The 18,304-nt window shown below is 49.4% G+C and overlaps 1 protein-coding gene across 2 annotated transcripts in view; it reads right to left on the reverse strand.

The window, feature by feature from the left end:
* The window catches only part of BCAS3 (BCAS3 microtubule associated cell migration factor), a 589,830-nt gene that overhangs the window by 41,894 nt on the left and 529,632 nt on the right, over positions 1–18,304 (reverse strand). The window lies entirely within an intron of this gene.

Below are 18,304 nucleotides of genomic sequence, written 5' to 3' on the forward strand. Positions count from 1 at the left end.
TAGCGCCACCTGGGAAGCCAAGTCCTGTTTACCCCTGAAGACTCAGATCAGCTGAGGAGTGGCCTAGCACTCTTCTTCCAGGGTGGACTTAGGTCTTCCAACAGGGCCCCCAGCACCCTGGGCTTCCCTTCCTCAGAGCCCCACATGCAGTCATTTACACAGCAGACCCTTTTGGGGGTCTATTGGGGCTTCCCTGGTGGCTAAAGAGCCTCTTGATGAAAGTGAAAGAGAAGAGTGAAAAGTTGGCTTAAAACTCAACATTCAGAAAACTAAGATCATGGCATCCGGTCCCATCACTTCATGGCAAATAGATGGGGAAACAATGGAAACAGTGACAGACTTTATTTTTTTGGCTCCAAAATCACTGCAGATGGTGACCGCAGCCATGAAATTAAAAGACGCTTGTTCCTTGGAAGAAAAGCTATGACCAACCTACCCAGCATATTAAAAAGCAGAGATGTTACTTTGCCAACAAAGGTCCCTGTAGTCAAAGCTATGGTTTTTCCAATAGTCATGTATGGATGTTAGAGTTGGACTATAAAGAAAGCTGAGCTGAAGAACTGATGCTTTTGAACTGTGGTGTTGGAGAAGACTCTTGAGAGTCCCTTGGACTGCAAGGAGATCCAACCAGTCCATCCTAAAGGAAATCAGTCCTAAATATTCACTGGAAGGACTGATGCTGAAGCTGAAATTTCAATCCTTTGACCACCTGATGGGAAGAAGTGACTCATTGGAAAAGACCCTGTTGCTGGGAGAGACTGAAGGCAGGAGAAGGGGGTGACTGATGATGGGATGGTTGGATGGCATCACTGACTCTATGGACATGAGTTTGAGTAAACTCCAGGAGACAGACAGTAAAGAATCTGCCTGCAATGCAGGAGACCTAGGTTCGATCCCTGAGTCAGGAAGATCCTGTAGAGAAGGGAATGGCTTCCCACTCCAGTATTCTTACCTGGAGAATTCCATGGGCAGAGAAGCCTGGCAGGCTAGAATCCATGGAGTTGCAAACAGTTGGACACTAACACGTGTATTATTGAGCAACTAACACTTTCAACTTATGGTCCAGCCACCGTGCTGAGTGCTGGGAATTTGGTAAAGGTGACAGACTACAAAAAGAACAATATTTTTTGGTCTATTTTCTCATTAGGGTATAAGTTTCTGGAGGGCAGCATCTGCTTCTTCATTTTTTAAAAACCTCTGTATCCTAAATGCAGGCAGGAGGAGAAGGGGATGACAGGGGATGAGATGGTTGGATGGCATCACCGACTCGATGGACATGAGTTTGAGTGAACTCCGGGAGCTGGTGATGGACAGAGAAGCCTGGTGTGATGAGTCCATGGGGTTGCAAAGAAGCAGACACAACTGAGCAACTAAACAACAACAACAATCCTAAATGCACAGCACGGGGCCACAGTAGGAAGGAAAAGGGGAGAGAAGCAACTGAGGTTGCTTAACCTGGAGAAGAGATTCAGACAGTTGAGATTCTAGTACTCAAACATTTGAAGAGCAGTTTTACAGAAAGGGGAATAGATGTGTGTGTGTGGCGGGTGGGCGGTGGGGTTGGGGGGGGAGCAGGGGCCAAAACAGGACCCAGGGGAGAAAACAGCACATTGGCATGTCTCAGAACAACACGAGGGGAGGGGCCACCTGACGCAACAAGCTGCCCCTGCGGCAGACAAAAGGCTCGACCTGAGCCCAAGCGCCTCCTGAAGCCTGTCTGGAATCACGTGGCGAGTCACGTGGTTGGGCACTGGTCCCTCGGCTGAGTCTCCACAGCACACACACACCTTCAGTGATGGGACTGTGGTCGAGTAAGCTCTTTCCATGTCTTTCCTTCAACTTTGCACTGTGTTTCATTTTATTTTTGTATTCAGAGGCTAACAAAGGCAGGATAGGAAGTGGTGAAAGGCTCAGGCATGTACTAGTAGTATAATATTGGGCAAATCAGTTAATGCTCCTGGTTCAATGTATACATCTGTAAAACAGGAGTAAATAAAAATAGTACCTGATGCAAAGAGCTGACTCACTGGAAAAGACCCTGAGGCTGGGAAGGAGGAGAAGAGGGTGACGGAGGATGAGATGGCTGGACGGCATCATCGACTCAATGGACATGAGTCTGAGCAAAGTGCGGGAGACAGTGAAGGATAGGGAAGCCTGGCGTGCTGCAGTCCATGGGGCCACATAGAGTAGGACACGACGGAGCGACTGAACAACAAAGGCTTAAGCGAATGTGACTGATGCAATTAATGCTTAAAGGGACAGCAATCCCACTGATCATCAAAATGACCCTGCCAAGTTCTTCTGTTTCAGAAAGAAGCTGTGGTATAAAGACACTCTGTATTAGGCCAAGGAGCTGACCTCAGGGCCAGGATTTGAGACATCTCATATAGTATTCCTTTCGGGCATTAAAAAGAAAGTTTTCTCTCTGATTTTTCAATCATACTAAAATGATCTGACAATAAAAGGAAGTACTGTCTTCACCAAGAGAATACAAATGCTCTTTGTGAATGACATCACCTCTCCCAAAGGAATTATCTGACCAACCAGAGGAGAAGCTCAGAGCTCATCACACAGTCTCTAGAATAGCGCACTGCATCCTTGCCACGGGGCTCACCAGACCTAAGTACCAGTCCCGAGACCAGGGAGGACTATGGCGCTACACCCCTGTCACCGCCTCAACAAGCACTGCCAGATGCTGAGAACGCGGGGTGCTCAGATGCCTGACCAAACCAACCCCCTTGGCCTCACAATTCTCTGACCTCTGCACACCAATGACCTTCACCTTCTTTCTAGCCATTCTTTCACCTGGATCCTTGCAATTGGCACTTTCAGTGTTTGAAGCAAGAGACCCCGCAATTTTGATCATGAAACTTTCTGTCAATTTCATTCACTTCCTTATTTATACTGGGTTGGCCAAAAAGTTCATTTGGATTTTTCCATAACATCTTACAGAAAAATCTGAATTATCTTTTTGGCCAACCCTATCACTTCATGGCAAACAGATGGGGAAAGAATGGAAACAGTGACACAGTTTATTTTCCCAAGCTCCAAAATTACTGCAGACAGTGACTGCAGCCATGAAATTAAGATATCTGCTCCTTGGAATAAAAGCTATGATAAACCTAGACAGTGTATTAAAAAGCAAAGACATAACTTAGCCCACAAGGGTCCGTATAGTCAAAGTTATGGCTTTTCCACTAGTCATGGACAGGTATGAGAGTTGGACCATAAAGAAGGCTGAGTGCCTAAGAATTCATGCTTTAGAATTGTGGTGTTGGAGAAGACTCTTGAGAGTCCCCTGGACAGCAAGGAGATCCAACCAGTCCATCCTAAAGGAAATCAACCCTGAATATTCATTGGAAGGACTGATGCTAAAGCTGAAGCTCCAATACTTTGGTTACCTGATGGAAGAGCTGACTCACTGGAAAAGTCCCTGATGGTGGGAAAGATTGAGGGCAGGAGGAGAAGGGGGTGACAGAGGATGAGATGGTGGGGTGGCATCATCGACTCAATGGACATGAGTCTGAGCAAATTCTGAGAGATGGTGAAAGACAGGGAAGCATGGTGTGCTGCAGTCCACGTGGTCGCAAAGAGTTGGACACAACTGAGTGACTGAACAACAAAATACTAATGATGCTTTTCAACCTCGCGGAGTCTGATAGTCTCTGAAGCCCTCCTTAATATCTCAAGCCACTAGCTCCCTCCTGGTGATACTTCACCATTGCCGACCCCCTGCCACCTCTCCCCCTGGTTTATCTGCCCCTCCTGCTTTGCTAGAGGCAACCGGAATGATCCATCCAATCATCAAATTTCTCTGTTCCTGGGTTGCTGAGCTGTGCTGCAGAAAGTTGACTTGTGTCAACTGGCACCATGACAAATTTATCAGGCAGGCTCTCCCTGCTCCTCAACCTTAAAAAAATTTTTTTTTATTTCCCATTTGTTCCTGGTTGGCTCCCTCCTGGATTTCCCCATCTCCTCAAGCTCCTCCATCCTGTCACAGCTCGCTCCCTCACTCTCAGCAGATGACCTGCCAACTCACTGCCTTTGGGATTTTCTTTTGAGTTCTTTCTTTTAAAGATTCAGAAGTCCTTGCCTCTTAAAAGCGACCCAGGGCAGGAGTGACAAGCAGAAAACACGGCCCCTGAAGAATCGTCGAGCCAGCCAGTCAGGCAGAGTGGAAGCAGAGCCTCCTCTAGACAGACAAAGTGGGCGTGGGGGTGTCGGCTGGGAACACGCCCGCAGCTCTCCCTGACTCTCCTCTCCCACTGAATGTGTTCTGCGGAGTTTTTGATTTTGCCCTTGTCACTTCCATTCTCCGTCAGCTCGCTGGTGCTGTGTGAGGCTGAGTGCCATCCTAAGGTGGAAGGAAAGCTGATGACAGCCGGCGGTGAGCCCCTGCCCCGGGGCGGGTGGTTTATAATCCAGATTACCCGGGGCTGCCTCCAAACGAGGAGAGACAGAACAGTAATCATTCCGGGGAGATTTGCGTGTGAGTGTGTGTATTCACTGCAGAGTCATCCCCGGATTTGGAAAATACTTGTCCAAGGTAGCAAACAAGAGGCTATCGTGTTACCACAACTCCTGGCCATGGTGGCCAAGCTCCTTGGTGACCCAGCCCGGCTCGCTGCCCCCAGGCTTGTCTCCCTGACTCTCCCTTGCCTCTTGTGTTACACGTGATGTACCGCTTTTACTTCCTCGGGAGGACTCCTCCCTCTCACCTCTGGGCCCTCACAATCTCCGCTCGACGACAGCTTGAACAGAACTGGGCAGGTCCGGTGCCCCTCCTATGCGCTCCCATAGCAGAGCCCCCTGAACCCACCTGATCACATTCTCTCCACGGACGCTGCTGGTTTGTCTGTTTCTCTTTCTACAATGTAAGCCCACGACAGTGTAGAGATCATGTTTTGCTCTTTACCATATTCTCAAAACCTAGGATCCACCTATGCCAACGTCTCGAGACTAATCCCTGAGAATCAAGGGTTTTGGAGGCTAACGGAAGACTAACATCAGTGCATAGAAGGGGAAAGAAAGTCCCAGAGAAAATAACGCTGCAAGAGGGAACCGGTCTTGACCAGAAGACCCAGAGTTGACTGCTGCCTGGTTTCTCAGTGCAACGGCTCCAACTTTCAGCCCAGGGTCTTGGATAAAGAGGCCCATGTCTCTGATGAAGCAGAAGAAACAGGTAGGAGGTTGGCCCTTTAAGACCCAGAGGGTCTGCTGGCCAAGGCCGATGAGAGAACGCAGGTCCCTCCGTGCAGAGGGTTCCCGTAGTCCAGCTCCTTGCCGGTGTCAGTGAGCCGCTCTCCTAGGCTCTTTGGGATGGGAGTTGGGTGCTGGTCTGATCTGCACCCTCAGCCTGCCCTCTAGGCTCTTGGCCCCATCTCCTGGCCTTTGATCTTATGACTGACCCTTGCCTGTCTTAGCCCACCCGGGCCCTTCCTGCCAACCACATTTCACCAGGCCAACTCCATCCAAGTGTGCATCCAACCAGGCACTCAAACCAGCTGGAACAACCTGACTTCACCAACTGGGCACCAAACAGAGCGCTGGACTCTGTGGCAGGAAGAGAAAGTGGGGGAGTGATGCAGAAAGGGTGCCCCATGGAGGCTGAAGAGCTGATCGAGCGAAGCACGCTGCCACAGATTTGCTTGTCTCATTCCAGGCAAAATGCCCAACTGGCACTGTTTTCAGAGGAATTAAGCTGCTTTTGACTTAGACTGAGGATAATCACAAGTTCCTGGAGGATAACGCTGAGAAAGGAACTGTCAGAAAAGACATTTGATCACACTTAGACCTGGTGGAGGAACGGCCGTGGGCTGCTGTTATCTTGCCATCCAGCTGTTTGGCACAAACCCCTGCATACACTCCTCTAATAGTACTTCTCATCAGGGTCTATACATCAGAATCCACAGGGGAGCTTTTCAAATATACGGAGGTGCAAGTCCCGTCCCAGATCATAACCCGAATTTCTGGGGCCTGGATTAGGGAGCCTGGGCATCTTTATCTTTGAAAAGCTCCCCTAACCCTATACTCTAATCTGAGCCCTAACCCAGGTGACTCTGAGGCAGTCCCTGTTGCCATAAACCATAGCCAGGCCTCTCCTCCTGTCTAAGTTAGTGTGTCTGCCTGAGACCATTACTATGCAGAGAGCAGGGCACACACATCTATAACTCTCTCTTCTCAGAAGCGACCCTAGTGCCGTTTTCAACAGAATGCCCACGGAAAAGCTTGTGCTGCAGCTGGTATGTTTAGAAACACTACCAGCCCCACCCTGTGGGGCAACAGCCTTGGCCAATGTGCTCATGATGGCAGAGGGAACTGATGGAGGCATTTGGTGCCCACCCTCCATGAAATCACCCCTCCTCAGTGGCCCCGCAAGCTGGGGAACTAGGGTGAGGTGGCTCAGAACTGATTACTGACTGGAGTACGCAGGAACATTTTCATTCTCCTTTAGAAGAAAAAGCCCTTCACACGCTGCATGGATAAGAACCTCTAGCCCTCCACTGCATTTATTTCTGGAGTGCAGTGTTCACTGTATGCTCAAAACTGAAATGAAGGTGACCAACACAGGCTTGCTAAGTGGATAACAATGGAGACTGTCTTCCCTCTGGGTTCTCTGCCTATGTGGATTGCTGGCCTGCTGAGGGAGGAGGGGGTGGGATAACTTGGCGTTTGGAAGATTCCTCAGTGGCCATACGGCTCCACTCACTGAGAACTGAGAAGGAAACATTTTCCTTTTCTTTTTTTTTTATTGCACGATATTTGCCTTACAATATTGTGCTGGTTTTGGCCATACACCACCATGAGTTGGTCACGGGTATACCTATGTCCCCTCCCTCTTGAACCTCCCTGGCACCTCCCAACCCGTCCCACCGCTCCCAGCACAGGCGTGAGCTCCCTGCGTCACACAGCAGCCCCACTGGCTGGCTGCTTTACGTATGGTAATGCACATGTCTCCACGTTACTCCACCAATGCGGCCCACTCTCTCGCTCCACACCGTGTCCATAAATCTGTTCTCTATGTTTGCATCTCCATTGCTGCCAGAAGGAAACATTTTTAAGAACCAAGCTCTGAACCACCACCCTAAGTTCATGACTTCCATCATGGCCAATTGCCTGCCTTTATCTCACAATAACATTTTTTATTCATTGTTGCTAGAAAGGCGTGTTTTAGGACACCTAAATTCCTTAAAACTAAAATATTGTGTTATTTCTAAATAGGACATTGTCTTCCAAATCATTCCTGGAAGGGGCCTGTCAACTTGTGTCCCATTGCTGGCAGCTAAGTTTAAGGTAGTTTGGGTATGGAGAATGGTCCTTAATATTCAGGTGGACCCAAGGGGGCAGGGTATAGGTCAAATGATCACCACTTCCCCTAGCCTCTTTCTGGGTGCCAAATCTCAGGCTTTAGAGACAGCATGGGAAGAACAGTCAAGACTCTGGATCAAGTGGGTTTGATGGGTTCTGTGGAAGGACTGCTGGCCTTCTGAAGGAAGGGAGAACCATGCGGTGAAAAGAACACTGGACTTGGAGTCAGAAAGCCTGGACCCATCACTGGCTGGCGGAGTGTCACTACACAAACACTTCGTGCGAAGGACACTTCACTTCAAGTGTCCTCAAGTGCAAAATATCTGCCCTCCCTGTGTGAAGCTTTGTTGGAACAATCAAATAAAATTGGAAGTGTATATATGCTCTCTATAAATTCTAAGAGAAAGTGTTTGTTAGTCGCTCAGTATGGACTATAACCCTCCAGACTCCTCTGTCCATGGAATGCTCCAGGCAAGAATACAGGAGCGGGTTGCCATGCCCTTCTCCAGGGGATCTTCCAGACCCAGGGATCAAACCCAGGTCTCCTGCATTGCAGGCAGATTCTTTAACAACTGAGCCAGCAGGGAAGCCCCTAAAGTGATGATATAGTTTGAGAAATGCCAGGTTTTCCTCTGAGGACCTGGCCCATCCAGCAGTCCGCTCCTGATTCTCTCCCACATCCCTCAGCCCCTGGGATGGAGCCAGCATCATCTGGCTCCTCCCAGAGGCAGACATCTCTTCTCTGTTTCACAGCAGCTCCGCTTTGGCTCCGGGGCTATTAGACTAAACAGCCCCGCCCCCTCCTCCAAGTCCCGCCCCTCCCCTGACACCCCTCATCCTTCAAAGATTTCCTGGGTTCACCATCATGCTCTCCATCACAAACCCCATCAAAAGTCACCCAGATGGCCCTTCCAACAACTTGGCCTCTCAGCTTCTGAGCCACCTCACTGCTAGTTTACTTCTACCACCTGGTAAAGAATCTGTGTGCAATGCAGGAGGCCTGGGTTCGATTCCTGGGCTGGGAAGAGCCCCTAGAGAAGGGAATAGCTCCTCTAGCCTCAAACCTCTGATACCTTCTCCAACTTTTTCACCTTCAGCTGAAGCCTTATGACTTTGCTAAGAAAACGGATGCAATGAGAAGGGAACTGAATCCACCCACCCCTCTGCATCTGAGCCAAGACCAATCCCTCCATGTGTGAGCTGGACCCCAGATCCTCCTGCCATCATGCTGCTAATTTTTCTTCCATTCAAAGAAAGGCAGACTCTTGGGACCCTCCCCCTCCTCTAGCTGCCCCCTCATTTCTCACCTTCCCTTAAAACTCCTGGAAAGACAGGTCTGGACTTGCTGTCTGCAATATCCTTCCTTCCCATTCTCTCTTGGAACCCACTCCAATCAAGGGGTTGCCCCCACCTCTCCACGGAAATGTTTCCTCCAAGGGTGGTGAGCTTCCCGTTACTAAACCCCACGGCCGCTTCTCAGCAGGCCAGGTGTGCATTTGCCGTGACTGATCCCGCTCTTCCTTTGGCTGCGATATGCTGCTCACCTGGTTTCCCTCCCATTTTCCAGCAGTTACTTGTCAGTCTCTTTATTCTCCCCTCCAGCCTCTAAATGTTAAGATGCTCAAGTTCACATGCAAAGCCACAGTCTGCTCAGAGAAGGATTAGAGGGCCCGGGAAGCCCTCATCACAGCTCCTCCCTTGTCTTCCCACTGTGTACTCATCACCTAGGTTTTGCTCTCGCTGCAGCAAAACCTTTTCTCCGGTAGCTCTGCTGGTGTGACCTGGGGATGAAGGAGAGTGAACCCTGGCGGGACAGATGGTAAAACAGACCGAGGGCAAGGGTGGTGGCCACTGTTAGACTTGGTGTTCAGGCTGAGAGCTTCAGAACGTGGTTGCCAGCCATCAGCTTTGCAACCTCCACCGAACCTTCCCCGGAGGTCACGTGTTGCTTCTTGAACAGGCTGACTAACAAAGTCCAAAAGAACATGAGAGAATGGGAGAATCAGATGGGTTTTTGCAAGCTTTCTTTTTTGAACGAAGATGTTAAACTGCCTCGTTAAGAAACTGAAGACAAAGATGGATGTGACGACCATGAAGCGGAGAATCCAGGGTTCATTTTATTTGTTATTTTGTGTGTGTGTGTGTGTGTGTGTGTGTCTGTGTGTGTGTGTGTGTCTGTGTGTGTGTGTAAGGGTACCAGACAGGCTTCCCATTTGAGGACTGAAAAGGATTTGCATTAGGACACTGAAAAAACACACACACACACACACAACAAACTTTTCTTAGCGTCACAGGGGAAAAAGCCTTCTTCCTGGGAAATGGGAAAGGCACTAGTTCGAGTGAGGGCAGGAGGGCCTACTCCCCCATGGGCCTGAGTTTCCAGATCTAGTGGTGTCGGGCTGCCTCCTATCCCGGGGAGGGGCCTTCTCCTTTCAAGGCTGGGCTTCGCCTGACTCACAGTTCCAAAAGCCCCTACCTCCACTCAGCCAGCAATGCCAGAAAAACATCTGCTACCCCTAACCCTCCACTTCCCCAAAGAAATGATTAAAAAGTTAAAGAAACACTTCCATATGGAAAAATCCACTCCCAACAGGTCACCACAGAGATACTTCAAACACAATAAAACAGGAAGGACTGAAAAAAAAAAAGGCAGAGAAGTTCATAGAACCCACACAATCTTTTATATATGGGGCGGGGGAAGCCACCCTGTAACTTTACACAGTTCAGAACACCATTTGGCAGTTAAGTATGTCCTTAATCTGCTCGATTTGCTCATTACAGTAAAAGGTTAGAAGAATCTGAGAGTGGTGGCCAAAAATACTGCCATAATCTCTATTCCTAAAGTAAACTCACAAAGTGAATTAACTTCTTCAACTGAAATATTTCAAAGTTGAAAGTCCCACCTCCCCCTACCTAAAGACTGGCCACAGGGAAGACACGGTCACTTAAAATCAGAAGCACTTGAGTGGATGTACAGTTATCCATCCAACGAACATTTATTGGACATCTAAATACAAAAAGGTCCGCGACCAGTCACTGGGACACAAAATGAGGCATGACATTCAACCTACCTTTGAGGGGATTATACCACAGAAGGGACGCTGTGGTTTTCAAGCCAGAACTCAGACCTTCCACAGGAGAAGGGACTGAATGGAAGCAGCGGGGAGAGATACACAGCCCTGGCTTGAAGTCACACAGATCCAGGATCTAGCTGTTCATAAACCTTGGCCCTGCCATGGCTGTGTGTCATCAGACGAGGCCCCCACTGAGCCCCGGCCTCCTCAATGATAAAATGAGGTGAGAACCAGCTTCCTTGCAGGGATAATATAATGCTTAACAGAAATATACATAGGCATGCCACTAATGGTTGAAACCAGAGAGACTTTTTCCATCTCGAACGCCCTGTGACATGCTGAAAGGCTTCGACTAAGAGCCTTGGGTTTCTTTAAGGCCAGAGGAGAAGGAGCAGACAGAAAATCATCTCCAAGGAGTGAAAGAAAAAGAGAAAAAGGAAAAAAAAGTAACACTACCAAAAGGAAAAAAAGAAAAATCCCACCGATACTTAGCTTAGGTGGACGTTCTTTGGAGAGGGAAAAAAAAAAAAAAAACAGAGGCAGTTCACACAGAGCTTGGCAAACCCAAGGGCGAGGGAAGCCCATCGGGAGCTTGGCAGAATGGTGACCGGGCACTTTGCTGCTCGAGGGGCAGACTGGGCCTCCCTTCCAGGAGGCTGAAGGCTGACTTCTTTGGCTACCTCCCCTGGGCCTTAAATTGCTTCCTGAGGCAAGGACCCAGCTAATGGTTTATTTACAACAGGAAGAAGCAATTACCTTGGAGAACACGGAGCCATCTACCCCACCATTAGCCAGGAATACGGGCACTCTCCACCAATAACCCCGAAGATATACGGAGCAGCGACTGCCCCATTTAAAGACACAGCCCCGGCTCTCCTCCCCACACTGCCCTGGGAGGTGATCGCGAACCAGGCAGGAGAAAGGGAGCCCGGCCAGCCACACCAGGCCTTGAGTTGGGAAGGTATAAAGTCATTTTTGGTTCTGCTAACGCCTTACTGTGTGATGCTGGGCCTTTTTGGTGAGACTCCATCGTGTCTGGGCAAAAGCCACAACACATTCATGTGCCAAATCTAGCTCTCCCCAAAGAATGCCATCAGTCATGCTAAAACAGGGCTTCCCTGGGGGCTCAGCGGTAAAGGAGCTGCTCACAATGCAGGAGATGCGGGTTTGATTCCTGGGTTGGGAAGATCCCCTGGAGGAGGGCATGGCAACCTACTCTAATAATCTTGTCTGGAAACTTCTATGGACAGAGGAGCCTGGAGGGCCATAGTCCATGGAGGTCACAAAAAGTCGGACATGACTGAGCACACACACACACAACAGACACAGACACACACACAGACACACAATGTTAAAACAAACAGAAGATCCTTGTGGATGAGTGGAACCGAGCATTAGGACAAATTCCTCAGGACTGAGAGTGTGGGGAAGCCAGGCTTGGAATGAGCACATTGCACCTTGAAACTAGAAAGTCAGATGACCCAATAGGGAAAAATCGACAGGAGTGCCACCAGGGGAGCTGGGCTGGGGGTGAGAACAGGTAGGCAAGGTTTCTAGAAAACCCCAGAGAGAGAACAGGAGGAAAGCTGGGAGCTCTCTATGGGAGGAGGCTGACAAAGACAAAGGGAAAGAAGCCTAAGGGAATGCAGGCTGTCTGTTCTGATATTTAATATCCGAGAACGAAAGGCAGGAGAGGTGCAAAAAGCTTAATAGTATTTGTAGTTCAAATTAAAGTGTTCAAAGCCCCGTTATAGAGCAGGGTAATGTATGCAATGACATCTGGGACTGTAATCAGCAAAGCGCTTTCAAGAGCTGCCAAAGCAAACAGCCAAATAACAAATCCACTTTACAGATCATCAATCTGGTCCCGGACTTGCCAAGGTAAATAGTACAAGGCTGAAGTTTGCTTTGCAAACCAGGGAGCTGAGAGTTTAGCGAGGCCTCGATCCAGAGCAGCACCGTTGGGGCAGGGCCTCTGGAGCTTTGCTCGCGTCAGGGAAGTCCGATGAGGCCAGCATCTGAGGAGAAGGCAGGCGGGGGGGGGGGGGGGGGCAGCCAGAGCCCCGCTCAGTCTGCAGGCCGCCAGAGCCCCCCTCAGTCTGCAGGCCGCCGGAGCCCCCCTCAGTCTGCAGGCCACGAGGACTGCCAGGCCAGGCTGTGCCTGCTTAGGTGCCCACTCTGCAGCCCAGACTCGGGCCAGGCTGAAGTCTGTAGACTTTTAAGAAGAAAATCCAGCCTAGAGTTGGGTTTTTTCCTCCTTTTTCCTAGTCACTGTGAAGGGCTATGAATTCCCAACACGGGAAAGGTGTCTCTCAGAAGCCAGGCAGTCTTTGCAGGAGGCACAGCCCTCGGCAGGGGACAGGGGGCACGTGTTCCAGCTCACAGGCACCCTGACTCCTTGCTGCTTCTGAGTCTGCAGCGGCCCTGAAGGATGGCAGAGGTTATGACCTGTGGGCACTGCTCAGTCTTAGAGAATAGGGGAAAGGGGGCTGGCCTCGTCTTCATTTCCATACCCAGCTGGCCTCAGCAGCCTAGAAACACAGCCATTGTGCTCCTTTCTCTTCCACCCAAAACTGTCTTGATGCAATCTGCCTTAGTCCCTGAAGGGCAAGAGAAGGGACATTTGTAATTCCATATTTATTTATGTGATTCTTTGTTTAATGTCTTTCCCCTCCTAGAGTGGGCTAATGACTTCCTAATTGCTTAGGTCTCTGCATGACAGTATCCCCAGGGCTCCCTGCAGAGTCTAGTCCATGCGTGTGCTCAGTCAGACCCTGCAATCCCATGGGCTGTAGCTCTCAATAAATATTTGGTAGCACTAAAGGCAGATGACCAACAACTACCAAGTACTGAGCACCTCGTCTGGGCAACTCATCTAAAGACAGTTTAACCCTTAACGAGAACTATATGAGGTATTATTACTATACCCACTTTCCAGATGAGAAAACTGAGGTCTATTAAGCAAAACAACCATTTAAATAAATTTCCCTCAATGTGTAACATGATTACTTGGCAATAGGAGCTCTGCTGGTAGGGATACAGCTGCTTAGATGGTCCCTATGCCTTCTGTCTTTGCATTTCTCCTAGTGCGGGGTTCAGAGAAGCAGTGAAGAAAGTTATCTGTTGAATGACTAGCAAAGAAGAGTTGAGTCCACTCTGCTTACATCTTGTTCGGTTGGCTGAGAAGTTTGTTCTGGTTTTTTTGCAAGATCACATGAAAAAACTTGAACAAACTTTTTCTGGGCTACTCAATACCACTCTAAGTTGTTGTTTAGTCACTAAGTCATGTCTGACTCTTCAGGGACCCCGTGGACTGTAGCCTGCCAGGCTCCTCTGTCCATGGGATTTCCCAGGCAAGAATACTGGAGTGGGTTTCCATTTCCTTCTCCAGGGGATCTTCCTGATCCAAGGATCAAACCTGCATCTCCTGCATTGGCAAGCAAGATTCTTTACTGCTGAGCCACCAGGGAAGCCCCACTATGCTAAGGGCATGGGGCAAAAACAGCTGATTTGGGTGACAGGGGATGAAGGAGAGACAGTTCTGAAAAACCAAGTGCCTTGACTGCGGACACATGGTAAGTCAGCCCTGGAAAGCAGGACTCAGTGGCGAGGTCGGAGGGAATATCCCCGCCCCACCTGGGAGGAATCTGCTGCCCTGAACTTACAGGGTTTTCATGGAAACAGACTTGACTGAAGGAAGGTTTGCCTAGGTTGACTTGCTGAGAAGCAGAAATGGGCTGAAAACGATACAAGGCTACGAGAGGCGGGCAGTGATGAGTCTGAGAGAGAACGCCTCGGCCTTCTAGGACCTTCCGTGGTAACAAGAGTGCCGGCACCATCAGAGCTTCATTCTTGAGGCCGAGTTCCAGAATCGGGTCAGGCATTTACTGGGCACTAGTGAATACTACTTGCTGCTACAATAAGTCATCCCTGTGACACTCATGCTTTCCAGAAAGGACAATTCAATAATCTCTCTGGCCCTTCTGCTATGATTTATCACGTGCAAGGCACTGGCTTGATGCTTGAATACACTCTGTATTATCCTTACGCTAAAACTCTGTAACATGGGCTTTATCATTCTGCTTTACAGACAAGGAAACTGAGGCTCAGAGAAGCTACAGAACATGCCCAAGGTCATCCAGCTCACCCGTCTCCCACATGCCTTTCCCTGACTTCCAAGGAAGGATGCCCGTGTTCGCCTTCCCTCAACAGCTCTCAGTGGACACAGCTTTGACAGGAGCTGGGAAATCCTTTGTCCATGTTCCCACTGCGTCATGATCATCTGTTTACACATCTGTCTGCCTTGCTAGACTATGAGCATCTGAAGGGTGGTGAGACTGTGTCCGATTACATTTCAGAATCTCTAGGGCTTCGGGGCCCTAGAATCTGAATCTTGAGGACTCATCAACTTACATGTTGAGTTTTTATAGGGGAACAAATTGGTAAGTGTGAGCATGCGTGCTGACCTCATATCTCAATCAGGGAAACCAAGGACCAGAAAGGTTCAGGAACTCGATAAAGCTGTATAGCTATTCTAGTGGGCATAAAAGGGGCTCTTGGGCTTAGGAAGGAAGTAAGAGCTGGCACGACGGTGTGGTATGCACGGGACTGGTGAGGTTGGGGGCAGCAGGGTGTGGGCTGAGAGGCCCACCTGGCTCACAAAATACCTCCATTTTGACCAGGGTCTGGCTTGAGGTCACAGACAACTACTATCACCTGATGAGAATGGGTACCCTTTGAAGACTACAGGTCATGTACAAACCCCTCTGAAGATAGAGCTCTTTCTGTCTTCGGAGCAGCAGTGGTGGACAGAATCTTTGAGGGTCCCTGGGCAGTGACTGTGCTTGTTCTTCTCACAAGGATTTCATCTTTCTGCTTAAACAGGCTTCTCTCCTGACCCAGATGCCAATCAAGGTACAGAGATCGGCCTGAGGCGTCACAAGGATGACAGGAAGAGCCTTGTAAAAGCACCGTGATGAGGCTAACACAGAGGGGCTTGAGGAAACCCTAGACAGCAGCCTGCAGTTTGGGGGAGGACAGAACTCTAGAAAAGAGCTCTGAATCTGGAGTTAAGGGCCAGGATTTGGTCCTGGCCCTGCCTCTTACCAAGCAACAAGATTTCTCTGTAGTTTGAGGAGACAATTCCTACTTCAGAGGGTGGCTGTAGGGATTAATAAAGGTATTGACTCTGAAAGAACTTTGTAAAACCATAACATGCCTTTCACATGAAGTTTCTTCTTCTACTGTCAAATGGTTCCCCTTTCTTCAACCGGCAACCATGAACTCTACCCAACACGAACATAAACCCCGCCCCATCACAAACATAATGGGCAAGGTTCCATCCTGCTGGGGAAGGAAGCGGATTTCTAGGGCGGTGAAGGGAGCTGAGAAGAGAAGGCTGGTAGTCAGAGCCTCAGGAGTTCGAGGCCTAGAGGGCTCCTGATGTGAGCGCCACACGGAGCGGCTAGCAGCCGGGTATACTGCAGGCCCACTGTCCTGGTGAGTCTCAGCTCCGGGGGGGGTCACCAGTCAGTATCTGTTCAAAGAAACGCTTCTTCTCATACCCCACTCAACTCAGAAGAGAAGCCATCTAGGTTCCTCTTCACAGAGCCTTTCCAGAGAGAGGAGGCCTAACAGGGGCTGGCCCCTTCAGAGAGCCGGCCAGTGGCCCAGCTCCAGGGCCTGGCGGGCTGGGCAGCAACTCACTGCGTTTGTCTGAGGCAGCCTCACCCTCTCATGGGAGGTCGAGACGCACATGCCAAACCAGACACACATATGGAGAAGATTAGCCCGACGTGCAAACGAGACAGACCGGCACAGGAGGGTCCGTGGAAAAAGACTGGCTTGGTACAAACCAAAAAAAAAGAAAAGTACACCACCCAAGCCCATGGTGGGCTAAGTTATGGGCAGATAAAGCTCTTGTCAGCCCTGGTGATGGGTTGAGGGTTCAGAAGGGTAGTCGCTTCAGGTCAATAAACACAGGCTGTACACCTGCTCTGTGCTGAGCACACACTGACAAACCCACATGGGACAGAAATGACAGACGTGGCGCTGAAATGTGCTCCTTGTTCATGGGTTTCTTGACAGGAATCCCCTTTCATTTTCCCTGAGGAGTGGGATGTAAGAAGGGTTGTATTATTCGGACCTTTCCTTTTTGCCAAGGTGGGCAGTCAGGGCATTCTAGAACAGAAGGGGAGGGGCTGCTCAGCGCTTTCCAACCAGGCCACAGCCCCAGGAAATTCCAGAAGCTCCAGCATGTGCTCTGTCAGAAAGTGACCCAGAGAACAGGACACTCGGGTATCAAACAAGCCAGTGGGATCATCAAACACCTTTAGAAAGAGGCAATTTCTCTGGGTATCAGCAGGAACCTTTGAACACTGCCTAAGGAGCCCACCTCTCACGTCCAGCCTTCACTATCTCCACCCCTTTGTCCTGATAGTTCTAGGGGCTGCTGCTGCTCCACGGATATTTCTCTTGCGTTTCAGAAAGTCTGGAAGCTCCTAGAAGGCAGGATAAAGTCTTACAGGCTTCTCTCACCTCTACCACACCCAGCACTTGTAGTAGGCTGTCAACGACGAACACACGTGGAAAACCTACTCTGTGCCTGGCACTGTGGCTTCAGGGACCATCAGGGAGATGGCAGAATTGTTTCAGCCGTGATTGTAGCAGGTCAAAGCTATTGGGGACCACTCAGCACCAGCTGCTGATCTTGCAAATGAGGAAACTAAAGTCCAGAAAGGGGATATTAGGTGTCCTCTGGGTACTCATCAGCTTGTGTTACTGATGACTGAACAGGCAGGTTGGGGGACTTTCTTTGGGGCTGACTTTTGAGAAGCTGTAGGGTCATCGGTTCAGCCAGCTGGCCACAGACTCATGCATCTGCCTCCCCCATAAGACCTTCTGCTGAGGGGAACAGCTTGCTGCCCAGTCGATTAAGGTGTGCCTTTGGGAGCCGAGGACAATTCAGGAATGAATACTGCTCACAGGACATTGCCCCCAACTTGTGAAAAGAAGCTGGAAATTTCAGCAACTGAAGCCTTTTTAACTGGGAAGAGACCTCAGGGCATCCAGACCTAATTCTGTACTGCACTCATTTGCTTCCCTGGCAATTTCTGCCCCTCAACAGTAAGTGGCTTCAGGGCAGAGACTGTATCTTATTCACTCTTTCCACTAGGCATCTCCAGAGCCCAATGATGGTTGATTACAGGAGATTGTCAAGAAATGCTCATCAAACCAACATCCTGAACTTGATAACAGGGAGCAGCCTCCTAGAAGAGTTGGCACTTGAGCACGGTCTTGTAGGACCCTGGCGGCTCAGTGGCCAAGAACTTGCCTGCCGATGCAGGAGATGCGGGTTTGATCCCTGGGTTGGGAAGATCCCCTGGAGAAAGGCATGACAACCCACTCCAGTACTTCTTGCTTGGGAAAGCCCATGGACAGAGGAGCCTGGCGGGCTACGGTTCATGGGGTCGCACAAGAGTGGGATCTGACTAAACAATAACACCTTGCAGGGTCCATAAGCAAGTGTGGCTGAGTCACATAGGTGAGCCTCGAGGAAGAGCAAGTAGAAGCAAAGAGATCTTCCTGATCACCACCCAGCAGGCACTCCTGGTCCCTATATAAAATCTTCACTCTCATTTCCAATTAGAAAAGTCATACATGTTTTTACTGCAAAATATATATACATAAAACCTCATAAAAATGAAAATTCTTTTTTTAACTTCCCCAGATAACTACTATTAACATAGGTTTGGTTTCTTTGCTAGCAATAAAATGATATTATACACACCGCTTTTCAACTCCTTTTTGTAAAGTCTAACAGTGTTCCTCATACCTACCTGCTATTGCTATGATATGTACACACTCAAATTTACTGTTACCCACGCCTGTATGGATCGACAGCTGTGTTACTTATTAATAGC

This window comes from Capricornis sumatraensis, chromosome 8, assembly GCF_032405125.1.
Source record: "Capricornis sumatraensis isolate serow.1 chromosome 8, serow.2, whole genome shotgun sequence".
In the NCBI taxonomy this organism is placed as follows: Eukaryota; Metazoa; Chordata; class Mammalia; order Artiodactyla; family Bovidae; genus Capricornis; species Capricornis sumatraensis.